The sequence below is a fragment of the Crocodylus porosus genome, unplaced genomic scaffold (genome assembly GCF_001723895.1).
Source record: "Crocodylus porosus isolate Cpor-Errol unplaced genomic scaffold, CroPor_comp1, whole genome shotgun sequence".
Classification (NCBI taxonomy): Eukaryota; Metazoa; Chordata; order Crocodylia; family Crocodylidae; genus Crocodylus; species Crocodylus porosus.
This window is the reverse complement of record NW_017728931.1, coordinates 27255888-27268969: the sequence shown is the minus strand read 5'-3', so window position 1 is coordinate 27268969 and position 13082 is coordinate 27255888. Positions and strand designations below refer to the sequence as shown.

General features: G+C 39.7%; 1 long non-coding RNA gene across 1 annotated transcript in view; it reads left to right on the top strand.

Annotated features, from left to right (window-relative positions):
- The first annotated feature begins 708 nt into the window (after nt 1-708).
- LOC109316400 overlaps nt 709-13082 on the top strand; it is a 188771-nt gene continuing 176397 nt past the window's right edge. Inside the window, exon 1 of the long non-coding RNA XR_002102832.1 lies at nt 709-819. This is a non-coding gene — a long non-coding RNA (uncharacterized LOC109316400). The remainder of the gene's footprint in view (nt 820-13082) is intronic.

Below are 13082 nucleotides of genomic sequence, written 5' to 3'. Positions count from 1 at the left end.
CCATATCTTTAATATGAGTAGATTTGGGCTTCAGAGGAGAAATTCTCCATTGTGCCAATGGCCATCAGGCACTACTAAAGGATCACATAAGTAAAGATGTGTGAATAATTGATTTTTCAGCTCACTGGCTGACCTGGAAATTAAAAGTTTCATAGTGATCTAAACTAAAAGTATTTTTCTCTTTTCACTGAAAAAAAAAAGTATGATTGAAGTATTTCATGTCATCTGGAATGAAATACTTTGTTCTGTTTTCAGATTTTTAACTCCTTTTAAGTTTTTTTATCATTGACAAATAAAAATCAAAATGACATTTCAACATTTATTTTTTCTGCATTCCCCTCCCCTCCTCCATTATTTTTGAGTGAAATTATTCATTGACTTCAACCTGATTTTTGCAGGCTGCTTGTCATCCCTAAACTGCATTTTCTAGTGAATAGACTCTTTTTCCCAAAAAAGTTTCTCCAGCTGCACACCTCCGTTCTATTTTGAGTGTGTGAGTGCTATATTATCAAAGCACAGAAAAAAGGCACTGGTCCTCTGTCTGGTTAGGGGTGGAAGAATTTCACTAAGAAAAAAACAAGGTGGAAAAGATGCACTGAAATGGAAGGAAAAAAGGAATCAGCCAGTAGAGACTGAGAGGAAAAAAAGGAAAAAAGCCATTGGATGAGACTGAAAGTGATTTTTTTTCTTTCTTTTTTTTCAGTGAGAGACAGAGAGAGAGAAAACAGGTGATAAAAGTGAGAGAAAATGATATAAAGATGGAGCGACTTTCAGGTAACAGAGGCAAAAAGGCAAAGGAATAAGGTGCCTCACCAGTAGGTTAGTGAATTGTTTTATTTTCCATTTTCATATACTTCTCTGACAGATGTCCTGTATCTGAGTTTTGTAAGTAAGATTGGTGGCTATTTTTAACACTTATTGATGTTTACTTATTTATATTTATTTATATTCTGTAGCTATATGAAAGGGGAAAAAAAGAGAAAACAAAATGCTTCAGACAGATGGGAACAGTGCCTGTGCCCCCCAGATTATTTTTTAGTGTGTAAGGGCAACATAAGGCTATGCTATCTAAGTTTCATTTAAGACTTGTGGGCCTACACTTGCAATCCATACATATAATTAACTTTACACCCATTCTGAGAATCTTGATAAGTTCCAGTGGGACTGCTGAAGGGAGGGGTGCTGTCCATGTTCATGTATAAATGCAGAACTAGGGCCTTACTGGGAATTGTAGTACCTAGGTCTTGTACAATAGTGCAAATACCAGGTATTCAAGATTGTGGGATGCGCTTAAAAGTAATGGTATTTAATATATTTGAGTGTTATATATACTCTTTAGCAACCTTCCAACGTCTTAACTTTAGGGTTCATATTGTCAAGCTTTTCTCCACAGCATTCATGGCTAAAAGCTTATTTTCTTTCTTTTTTTAATAAGATGCTTATGAAATCACATGACTGAAGGACATTGATCTTCAGGAAAAAACACTAGATAGTGCTAGACCTGCGATGAAATTAGAAGTTTTGGACACTTCTGTGTGCTAACCTGTTGCTTGGTGGTGAATTTTACTCTTACAGAAATTTCCAGTAATAGTACTTCAAGGTATTACAACCCTGCACACAAGGTCCCTAGTTCAGGTAGTCCACTCTTCCATTTCTCTAGACAAGGGGAATAATGATACGGTTGGGTGCCTGGGGCAGCTGCCACATGCAGGGGCAGTGGTGACTTCCGGTTGCCGTCACTACGACCGGTGCACTTGTGTGGCTTGAGAGGCAACCGTTTCTTTCCACTCCACACCCCCACATCTCACTAAGATGGAGCGCCACCATAGTTATAGTATTGCTCCACTTCCAGTAGGTATCCTCAACTTTCCTGCCCCCTCCTTGGCTTTCTTTTTTGCGTTATTTTATTCAGAATTAGTCAGTTACGCTTTGAGGTTCTTTGTCTTGCTGGATCTCAAAAAATGTGCCCAGTTCTGCTGTTAGTCACTCTATAGCTTACTCACCTCTTTATAGAACAGCCTTAGGAGTCTCGACAATATATTTGACCAGAATCTAGAGAGTATTTGCTCTCTGAGAAGGGAAGGAGGAGAAAGAAAAATGGGTCATCAACATGAACGGGAAAATGACATCAGTGTGTCACCAAGACTGAGAATTTCTGCTTCACTGGTGGTTTCTGAGTGGGTTTTTTTTTCTGTGTAATGGGTTTTAGTTATGGATTTCCAGATGAGCTGTTTGAAGTGGAGACAAGGACATGCAAATTTTTTTACCAGAAAAAAATGTAAACAGACCATCATCCCCACTTCCCAGCATTCCTTCACACTCTTCCTTTCTCATAACCCATCACATGCACATGCTCCTACACGTGATTGTTAGTTTGGGCATATGACCCTGATCATGTATTACTGAAGTCAATGGGAATTTTGCCATTGACTTGAATGAAATAGAATGCATATGAGTAATTTCATTTTGTGGGCAATCTTTTCTTCTACTTTGTGTGTCATGCTTCTTCTAATAACAATTGCACATGGGCAAAACAAGGTTTAAGATACAAAAAGCCACTGAATGGTCTTGAATCCATCAGTGGCCTCTCAGTCAGTAATTCCGTTTCTTAGAATCCAATTTTGGTTTAACTGTTGTATCCATCTTCTTAGCATCTGAGAGCCTTCATTAGACTTAGCTGTCCTTCTCAGCAATTTGAACAATCTGTTCAATCTTCTTTCTGGTTATTAGGTTTATGCTATGCAGTTTTAGCTCCCAATCTAAGTATGTTGTTGTTTAATAAAGAAATTTGCAAAAAGTTTTAAACAGTGCTACATCTGGAAGTTCTTCCTCATTAAAATCTAGGCAAATTCCACCTGAATATTGAATTATGAAATGCAGGATTTGGCCTGGTTGTAATCAAAACATATGTACCTATTCAATGAAAAGCTGATTACTTTTATTGCCTTGGAGGAGGGAATCTCTTTAAACTGTGTGAAAGGAGCTGCATTTGAGAATTTCACCAGTGAGAAGAGCAAGGAGAGACCTCTAGAGAGCACAAAGAGAGACTGTAATCCTCTAAATTCAAAGGGGACAGAGAAAGAGCAGTGGGCATGGAAGAACTAGGGCATACAGTTTCAGAGAAAGAAGAGATGCCTATCAGAGATACTTAGGGAAATCAAGGAGAAAGAGCTGGCAAGGAGGAGCTTGTGAATAAACGCCGGTTCAGTGGACTGGGAAGAAACCTGACTGGAGAACTTCAAGGATGGAGTTGTTTGGGCAAGAGGAATAGATAGAGCATGCGAGGAGCTGAGAAAAAAGGATGAAGAGAGAAGTATGGGGTTAGTAAAGTTTTCTGCATGCTACTGTAAATGCACAGGCTTATTGTGCCAATGACAGAGAGCTAAATAACAAAACTCAACTATAAACAGGTTGGTTTAGTTTCAAGGCCTTGTCCTTGTGCCTTGTGTAGTCATTCATAACTTTACAAATAGGGGTAGAAGGGTACTGTTTAAATGGGGTAGTGAGAGATTTAATCTCTTGTTGCACTGACGTGAATAACTATGCAAGGTGCACAACAACAGAGAGTCCAGACCTTACTGTCCAACCTAGGTTGAATCCAGAAAGCATGGGTGTTGGTAGAAGAGGAAGAACAATAGTGAAAAGCAGGTTCGCTAATTTCTAAAATTATTTAATATCAATAGACTGAGTTTATTTTACAGGTGTGGACACTTCAGAAGTGTTTGTTAGATTTTTTTCTTTTGACTGTCCCTTTCATTGATTAACTTTCTAACTTCTCTAAAGAAAGGGAGGGACTGAAACCACTGCAAAGACAAGAATGAGCGTAGTTGGACTCATGATGTCAACGGGCTAGGAAATATATTTTCTGTTTCCAGTTAACATACCAGTTTGATTCAATCTTTGGGGGACTGCAGGGCCAGAAGTGGTAGGTTCTTGAGTTGTAGGGGAAGTAAGAGAACTTGGGTCTCACACAGACATTCAGTTCCTTCTGGGAGAGCAGCGAGCATACAGATGTTGGGCCTTTTTCTCCTAGGGTAAAAATGACTGGTACAGGAGAAAAATAACCTGGGAACAGTGTTAAATCATTCTTAGGCAAGTTTCTTTTGAGAGAGTGAATATTTGTATATATCATGGTTTCTCTTAGAAGAGAACATAGTCTTTTGGCATCTCCTCCCCACCCCCACTGGCCAAAGGTATTGTTCACTGAATCCTGCTACTCCAACAGGGAGCAGAACACATCCCTTTAATAATCTGCATATTGTGCTGCAGGGAAACACAGGTTGACTGTGATAGGTCTGGATTAGGCAATCAAGGCTGCCCTATGCACTGCTGCCATCTGTCACTAGGCATACTAAGGAATCTTGCAGAGAGCATGCTGAGATATGGGCACAGGCTCCCCCCAGCTGCCCAGTATCAGCACTGCAAGCTCTCTGTTCTTTGGGGCTTCAGCATTGGAATGTCTGTACATGTAACTCTGGATAGGTTTGTCTACCAGGAAAAAAACCTGGGGGAATTCTCCCAGATTATTTGAATGTGTGTACACAGCATTATTAGTAGATTAAGGAGTTGGAATGTTTTATGTAGGATGGTGGGAGTCCTGAGAGAGTTGCCGGTTTGGAAGAAATAGGAGAAGGGTCTTACTTAGCTTTGATATAAGTGCCTGGGTAGAAGAAAAGCAGAAGCCAAGGTGTGATGTAGGAACATGGTCGAGAAGTGAAAAAGAAGCCTTCTTCTGCATCAGTTTCTCCTCTGTTGGGAAAACTGTCTGTGCTTCTGGCCCAGCTGGGAGACCACTAAATGAGTATTTAAAATAAGCTTTTTCCACCTTTAGCAGTAGCATAAGTAGCGATGGGCAAGCAGGGCACCAATTTAGGAGCGCTAGGAATGCCACCCACCCCTGCAGAGTCTGTGCCCTGACAACAAAAGCATCCCCATGGCATTGCTCTTGCAGCAGCAGCTGGGTGCCTAGGCGTTGAAATTCAAAGTGCAGAATACCTGCTTAAACTAAAAACGAGGGGTTGGCCTCTGGAAATGTAATAGAGGTAACAGAAATTTGGCCATACTGCTAAATGTTATATCCTGGGGGAAAAAAATTAACTTGAAGAACCTCAGCTACTGTAGATCAGCACAAATCTAGATGTAAGCAGAGCTGTACCATGTTGTGCTATTTGAAGATCTGGCCCGTAGGGATTTATTGTTGCTCTGAGAAGCACAAAGTTTCTATCACCAAATGTCAGCACTTTGGTGTGAAATGGTATAATGGCTCATTAGGTTCTAAGGTGTTTACAAGGCCATTTGCAAACAAGGATGAAGTATGGGCTTTATTTAACTGCAACAGGCTTCAGTAAGATTGCTCCATGGTTATGAGAAAGGATCCTGGTTTTTGCTGATAAAAAAAAATACCCATTTTTCAGATATGAAAAAGTAACCCAAAATCAACATTTTTCTGTGATTAAAATGAAAGACCACTATATTTATACATGGATATAGTTCTCAGTATATATATCTATATAGATATAAAATAGATATATAGCTATATAGATGTGTGTATATCTATAAAAATAGATATATAGAGCTATCTATCTATCTATTAGTGGCATTTTATTTTAGTCATAGAAAAATGTAGATTTTGGGTTACTTTTACATATCTGAAAAATAGGGACTTTTTTTTTTATCAGAGAAAACCAGGATCCCTGGTTATGAGTATCCAGATATGTTACTGAAGGTTCTGCCATATAGCAGTGTAGTTCTTTGCATGTTTTGTGTGAAGGCTCTACCATTGGGGGATGGAGGCAGGGGTATCTTCTCTAAATGCTTGCTGCCATGTCCCTTAATGATTGCATCAAACATTTTTCTCAAAAGGGGTTGGTTAAGTGTTGACACATGCCTGAAATTTACAGTACAGTTGTTAACATCAGAAATGCCTCCTCTTTCTAAAAAATTAATTTCTGAATAAAAACTAACATTTTAAAGCTGGTTGTGCATTTTTTTATTATTTTCCATTTTGATATTTTCTGTAGTGACCGACAATTCTTTATAGTGATATATATATTAATTTAATGACACTATGAAAAAAATGTGCCTATTGCATGCACAATGAAATGGAAACAACAGTATTCTGAATTTTGTTTGCACATTTGATGTTCCTTTCATTGACCACCCTCTACTCTATATGCATTAACTTTTTTGTGACCCATTTTTGTACTAGGCTTCATTAGCCTTTGACCTGTCGACACAATTTATTTTTTCTAGAGTAAAATTTGGTGTTATGAACCATCAGCCCTAATTGATACACAGGTTCCCATTATCAGCAGTGTCAAATAGCTGAATGGATACAGAGACTGAGCTGCTGTTTCATACTTAGAGAATAGTTCTGGGTGGATTGCACAAGCTAGACAGGAAGACTAATAGGGGCTTTGTCTGCACAAGTATTTTCTTTCTTAAAATTTCCCACCATTGGTAATAGTGTTGCAGCTTCTTCAGTGCAGATTGTAGCAGTGGGTCTAGTATAAACAAGACACTAGTAGCTGTGGTATTTATCACTATGGTATCTGGTGATAAAATGATTAGACAATATGTAAATAACTATATAGTAAATAACTACCAGCAGCAACTTGTCTATACTGGCAATCCTACCATGTCTACCTATGGCAGAAATGAACTAATGTTGTAAATGGCAGAAAATTTGGGAGAAAATAAACTAATAGGCTAGAAACAGCTAGGACACCCTGAATTCTCATTCTGGCTCTGTGTAACTTTGGGAAGTCACTTCACTTCTGTCAACCTTAGGACATTTTTACACATCTCTGAGGTGGGGGGAGGGCTGCAGTGTCTTGTGTATGCAGTATCTTACACTTCAAAATGGCAGTGGGGGCACTTTAACTAAAGCTCAAATGAAGCTTTAGTTCATTTGGAGAGTGGGGGTGCTGCCATTTTGAAGAGTGGGGATGCTGAATACATGTGATGCCAAGGCTGGTGGAATGTTCTCATTGGAACACGGAGCAGGCATCGAGCAGGTGTATAGGTGCCCTTAGTTTCTCAGTCTTAAAATTGGGATAAGAGATATCTATCTATCTAATGGAGATATTAAGAGGTATTGGTAGTTAATGTTTGTTCAACACTTTAAGCAGGTTAGGTCTATGAAAGGGATAATTGTTTAGTCCCATTTAGAATAAGCTTGCACCACTGAGAGGACAGAGTTCTTCAGCCTAAAACCCCAGTGCGATTGCAGAGGAAACCTATTACTCATTTCGTGCCTTGACTTAAAATACAGAACACCCTACTGCCCAATACGCTGCCTAAGCAGACACATCATCCCTAATGTATTTATCAGAAGAATAAAAGTGACAGAAGGGGATTCCCCAAAATGTTTTGTAATTTTTTTTCTTCTGTGCTGCAGTGGAAGTCCCAGAATAGCCATATAGAATTTGCACCGAAACAGGAAGTTAAAACTAGCTATGCTTACATGTGCTGCCTTTGCTGCTTTGGTTTTACTGGAAGCCTGTGCCTTTGTGAGCAAGAAATAACTTGGAGGAGGGGCCTAGGAAGAGAAGTGCTGGGGGCTTAAATCCAAACAAGGTGTTATTTAAAGAACAGAAGAGAAAGCTGTTTCTTTTTAAAGGAGAAGGGAGGAAAGACACTGAAATGACTTTTGAATCCGTCAGCGCTGGGTCCTCCAAATTTGTCACTTTAACTGGGAATGTGGCTTTTTAGTGTACTAAAAATACCAAGGCCTGGTCTACATAGAGTTTTATACTAATATAACTATTCTGTGATTTCTTACTAACATATAGTTAATACAGCACAACCTATAGTGCATATACAGTTGTACTGGGGTAAAACTGTATTATATCTATAGATCTTAATACCTTTCCTTCAGCAGAATAACACATTTGTTCCTGCTTGGGATGGGAAACTGCTTTAACTATATAGTTAAAATTGTATGTCTTTTGTGTATAGGCAAGGTTTGAACTGCTTCAGCTTCCATTGATTCCATTGTGAGTTGAAGGCTCTTAACAGTTTAGTGCCTTCACGCTATAGGCTTGGCCACTTTGGGGGGCAGGGAAGGATGGAACCCCGCCCCCCCACGTCCATTGCAGGGGGCGGGATTCTCAAAAATGGGCAGTATGTCAGGTACTGAATATTTTTTCAAATTTAGACCAAAAGTGTCACAGTAGGAGCGCAGGTTGAGCACACTTAAAAATCTGCACCTTGCTCAGGTACCTAAACCAAGGCCTTTGGGAACCTGGCTTCAGTTGTGGGTGCTGACTACTTGGAAAACCTGGTCCTTTGTGTAGGCCTTCCCTGGTACCTTCATCTGGTTTCTGAGTACTTAGACCTTTGTAGTAGCTTAAATGGAGCTGGGTATTGTTAGGAAATTCATTGTCAGGGGAAAAATGAGAAAAGATTAGCCAGCATGCATGAGAACGGTATACATCATTTAAAAATTTCAAGTTAATGGAATATAATTTTGCTTCCCTGATAGAAATATACAGACTGTGGACCATATTTAGCTAAAGTGCAGATGAAAAGTATATTATCAGCATCATGCTGAGAACTGAATTTCCATTTTCCAAAGATTTAAAGAAACAGGACCAGTTCGTCAGATGGTGTAAATGCGTGTAACTCAGTATAATTGAACTGATTTAAATGAGGTGGGGATTTGTCCCACAGTGTTCAATGGTTAGTGTTCAAAAGAATAAAAGAGATACAGCTCCATAGATTTTACCCTTTTGTTAGTTTGTTATTAAAATTCAAAATTACACACTGCATCCCAGGATCATAAGGGCCTCTATGGGATTTTCTCAAAAGTCCTGATCAATATTTACTCCCTTGAAATCATTTAAATATCTTCTGAAGGCACATCATAAGCACTCTGGGAAGCTGTTCAACGTCACCTCAAATACCATACTTTTACATTCATGCGCAAGCTGTGTGAATAATTGGAGTAGGTTGTTAGCATGTTGTGTTGTGCACTGTAAATGTGTCATTTTAACAGTATTAACATGGAATTACAAAATACACATGCTCTAGCATCATTACTGTGCATGTACTAAGGATTTTTTTATAATCTAAGACTCACGACAAGGAAATGGGCCACTGGGGTTATATGCCTATTTCTGCTACTGACTCGTTTTGACATTGGGTGGGCTGTTGGGTAGTCATCTTCCCTTTTGTTTTTAGTAAAAAAATAAATACAATTAAATACAGTGAAAAGGAAAAGTATCTAGCTCTTCATCAGTAATTTTATTGGAAAGAGGAAACGTTGCTCTTCTTTTAATATCAACTACAGTAAATTGTACTGAAATTGTATTTAGGGCCCAAGATAAGCTGCTGAATCTCAGAAATTCAGAGGTAACATTTGTATTCCATCTGTAATGCAACCCTTCTCACTAAAACATGCAAGCACAACAGAGTGAATTAAGACTTGTTTTTATTAAGGGAGCATCTTCCGTCCAACTATTCTGCATTCTGGTTACATAACTGAAATGATTAAAACTTAAGTTTCATGGATTTTATTTTTATCAAGGATTCTTTCTTATTGTTTAATAGAGGAAAATTTTCTCGGTTGTTTGTAGAGCTCACTGAATTTTCAAAAGTGCTGACTTAGTTTCTGTGATAATAAAGTACATAAGGCCAAATTCTCCCCTCAGCTGCATAAGCACAGCTGCCATGACTTCAGTGGAAGCTATGTGTGTGCATCCAAGGGCAGAACATAGACCATAATTTTTAGGTATATGTAAATGTTAGTTGGACGCTAATCGAAGGTCACATAGAACTCCTGGCATTGGGCCATGTGGAATAAATTAGACTTTATGTTCATCTTCCTCATTTTTGAAGCTTTTTGTATACTTGAGCAACCAGGATGTCAACTTTAGAGTCTGTTTAGTCATTTTGGATATAAAATTTTACTTAGTTTCCAACCATGAGTTGCTCCATAGAATTGAAGTGCGCTGTTAACTAGCTGTCAAACTCCACTGTAGATGTGTGTGCATTTCAGTGGTGGTAAAGTCATGCCTCTTTAAATGGACACCTCAGCAGGAAGGGTATTACTTAGGTATCTGTTTTATTGGGTTCAGATATTTTAGTCATTTTTTTCATAATGCATGTTATACTGCAAGTGTAATAAGAAGACACTGAAAGGACACGTGCCATTGTGCTATGATGTGTCAGAGATCTTGCCTGATGTACTAAGAAGTCTTAGGAAAACAGGGTCTGTATTTGGTAACAGAATATCTTTTCACTCTACTATTTAGTAGAGAGTTCAAAAATTGAAATGCAACTCAAGACTGAGTCTTAATTTCATAATGGTTACAGAAACCTTCTAATGTATGCACAGACTTTTCCATGTAGGAAGTGAGGTTTATTGAGACCTTATTGAGGAGGACCTTTACAGAGGTCTTTGAAATTGTTGGAACCAACTACAAGATCCACTAGGGCAATCTGTTAATTTATCTGGCACAGATATGCCCTGAAGCAATGTGATTAAACCTATTTTTATAAGTAAAAAATAAATAAAAGTGCAAATCAGTTTCTGAACACTGTGAATGTCTATCTGATATTTTTTATACAGGAACATTAAAGCAATGCAAAGACAGGCCTGCCTGCTGCTCCTTTGGCATATTTGTGATTGTACTGTTATTTTGTGAAAAGAGTTCCTATTCTGAAATGGCACATATTCATAATTCTTATTTTTAGTCCAAATGAAGGTAATAAGAAATGCCCTCAGAACAGTTTGATTCAAATTACACCCATAAGATGGGTAAAAAGTATTTTATCCGTTGTAATGGATGAAAAGCAAAGCTGCATCTGTTTCTCCTCAATGAAAAACTCTTAAGTTTTCCTGCACAATATCTTTGAAAATCTTGTATTGTGCTCACCCAACCTACTGATTACAATACCTAGATATGTATTTCTGATTTGGGCCATCTTTATGTATCCATTTTCTGTCACATGAGAGTACAAGAGGAGTTACCTTTCACTCATAGGAAATATTTCTATTCTCTTATTCTTTTGTCCTGAATAAATACTGGGGATAAAGGTCTAAGGGAGACTTTGCCCTAATTCAATGAAATCCATTACTCCAAAAAATCCAGGATCAGATGACTCGTCACTTCCTACCTATATTAGGGTCCCTGTGAATCCTGAAGTGAAAAACAGAGTATTTATTTGATTTGATTTGATTTTATATGCTGCCCATCCCAACAAAGGTTCAGGGCATCATATAGTAAGATGACAGAGGAGAGCTGGCCAGAATGATGCATTTTGCTTGGACCTTGTACTGATAGGAAAGAGGATCCAGGAAACAATAGGTCCGTTAGTCTTACCTAGGTCCTGGGGAAGCTCTTTGAGAAAATTATCCAGGAGCACATCTGCAAGGGACCAGCAGGGGAGATTATGCTTAGGGGCAACCAACATGGTTCATTAGAGGCAGGTCCTTTCAGACCAACCTGGTTGCCTTCTACAACCAGGTCACAAAAGTCTTGAATGCAGGTGTTGCAGTGGATGTAGTCTTTCTGGACTTTAGGAAGGCCTTCGACATTGTCTCTCACCCCGTTCTCATTAAAAAATTAGGCGACTGTGGTGTCAATGCCTACACACAAATTGGCTGCAGGGCCACAAATTGGCTGCAGGGCCACACTTAGAGAGTGGTGGTGGACAGGTCATTTTCGACCTATAGGGATGTGGGCAGTGGGGTTCCCCAGGGCTCGATCCTTGGGCCCGTACTGTTCAACATCTTCATCAGTGACTTGGATGAGGGGGTGAAAAGCACCTTGTTCAAGTTCACAGATGACACTAAGATGTGGGGAGAAGTGAGCATGCTAGAAGAGAGGGACAGGCTACAACTAGATCTGGACAGGTTACAGAGGTGGGTGGATGAGAACAGGATGGGTTTCAATACGGACAAGTGCAAGGTGTTGCACCTGGGAGGAAGAACCAGGAGCATACCTACAGGCTGGGGAACTCCCTTCTTGTCAGCCCAGAGGCAGAAAAGGGTCTTGGAGTCATTGTTGACTGGAAGATGAACATGGGCTGACAGTGTGGGGATGTGATCAGGAAGGCTAACTGCACTTTGTCATGCATCCACAGATGCATCACGAGCAGGTCGAAGGAGGTGATCCTTCCCCTCTATGTGACATTGGTCAGGCTGCAGTTGGAGTACTGCATCCAGTTCTGGGCGCCGCACTTCAGGAGGGATGTGGATAGCATTGAGAGGGTCCAGAGGAGGGCCACTTGTATGATCAGGGGACCACAGGGCAGGCCCTATGAGGACAGGCTGCGGGACCTGAACCTGTTCAGGCTGAGAGGGGATGTGGTACCTGCCTATAAACTTGCCAAGGGGGACCAGCAGGTAGTGGGAGAGTCCCTGTTCCCCTGAGCACTACCGGGAGTAACAAAGAATAATGGCCGTAAGTTGACTGAGAGTAGATTCAGGTTAAATATCAGGAGGTAGTACTTCACATTCAGGGTGGCTAGGATCTGGAACCAACTTCCAAGGGAAGCGGTGCTCACCGCTACCCTGGGGGTCTTAAAAAGGAGTCTAGACAGTTACGTAGCTGGGGTCATTTGACCCCAGCATCCTTTCCTGCCCATGGCAGGGGGTTGGACTTGATGATCTGATTAGGCCCCTTCTGACCCTACCAACTATGAAACTTGCCATTAACAGTATCCAGGAGTTAAATTTGGAGAAGAAAAACTTTACAACAAGGCCTATAACTAGTGCTTGTTCTTATGAAAGGTTGTAACTAGTACAGGGAAAGTAAAAAAATTAGCTGTTGTTAACCTAAGTGTGAAGTAGAAAAAATTGACTGATAATCTGGATCTGTAGTGACATATTTTTTAATCTAATTTAAGAGGAGCTAGATATATTTCTCATTGTGTGTAGCTTTATTGATAAAATTGTGATAGAAAAGTACTTATGTAGTATAGTATCTGTTTATCATAGAATCATAGAAGTAGGGTCGGAAGGGATCTTGTAGATCTTCAAGTCCGATCCCCCCACCTGGGCGGGAGAAAAGACTGGACTCAAATGAGTCCAGCCAGGTAGTCATCAAGCCTTTTCTTAAAGATCCCCAGGGTAG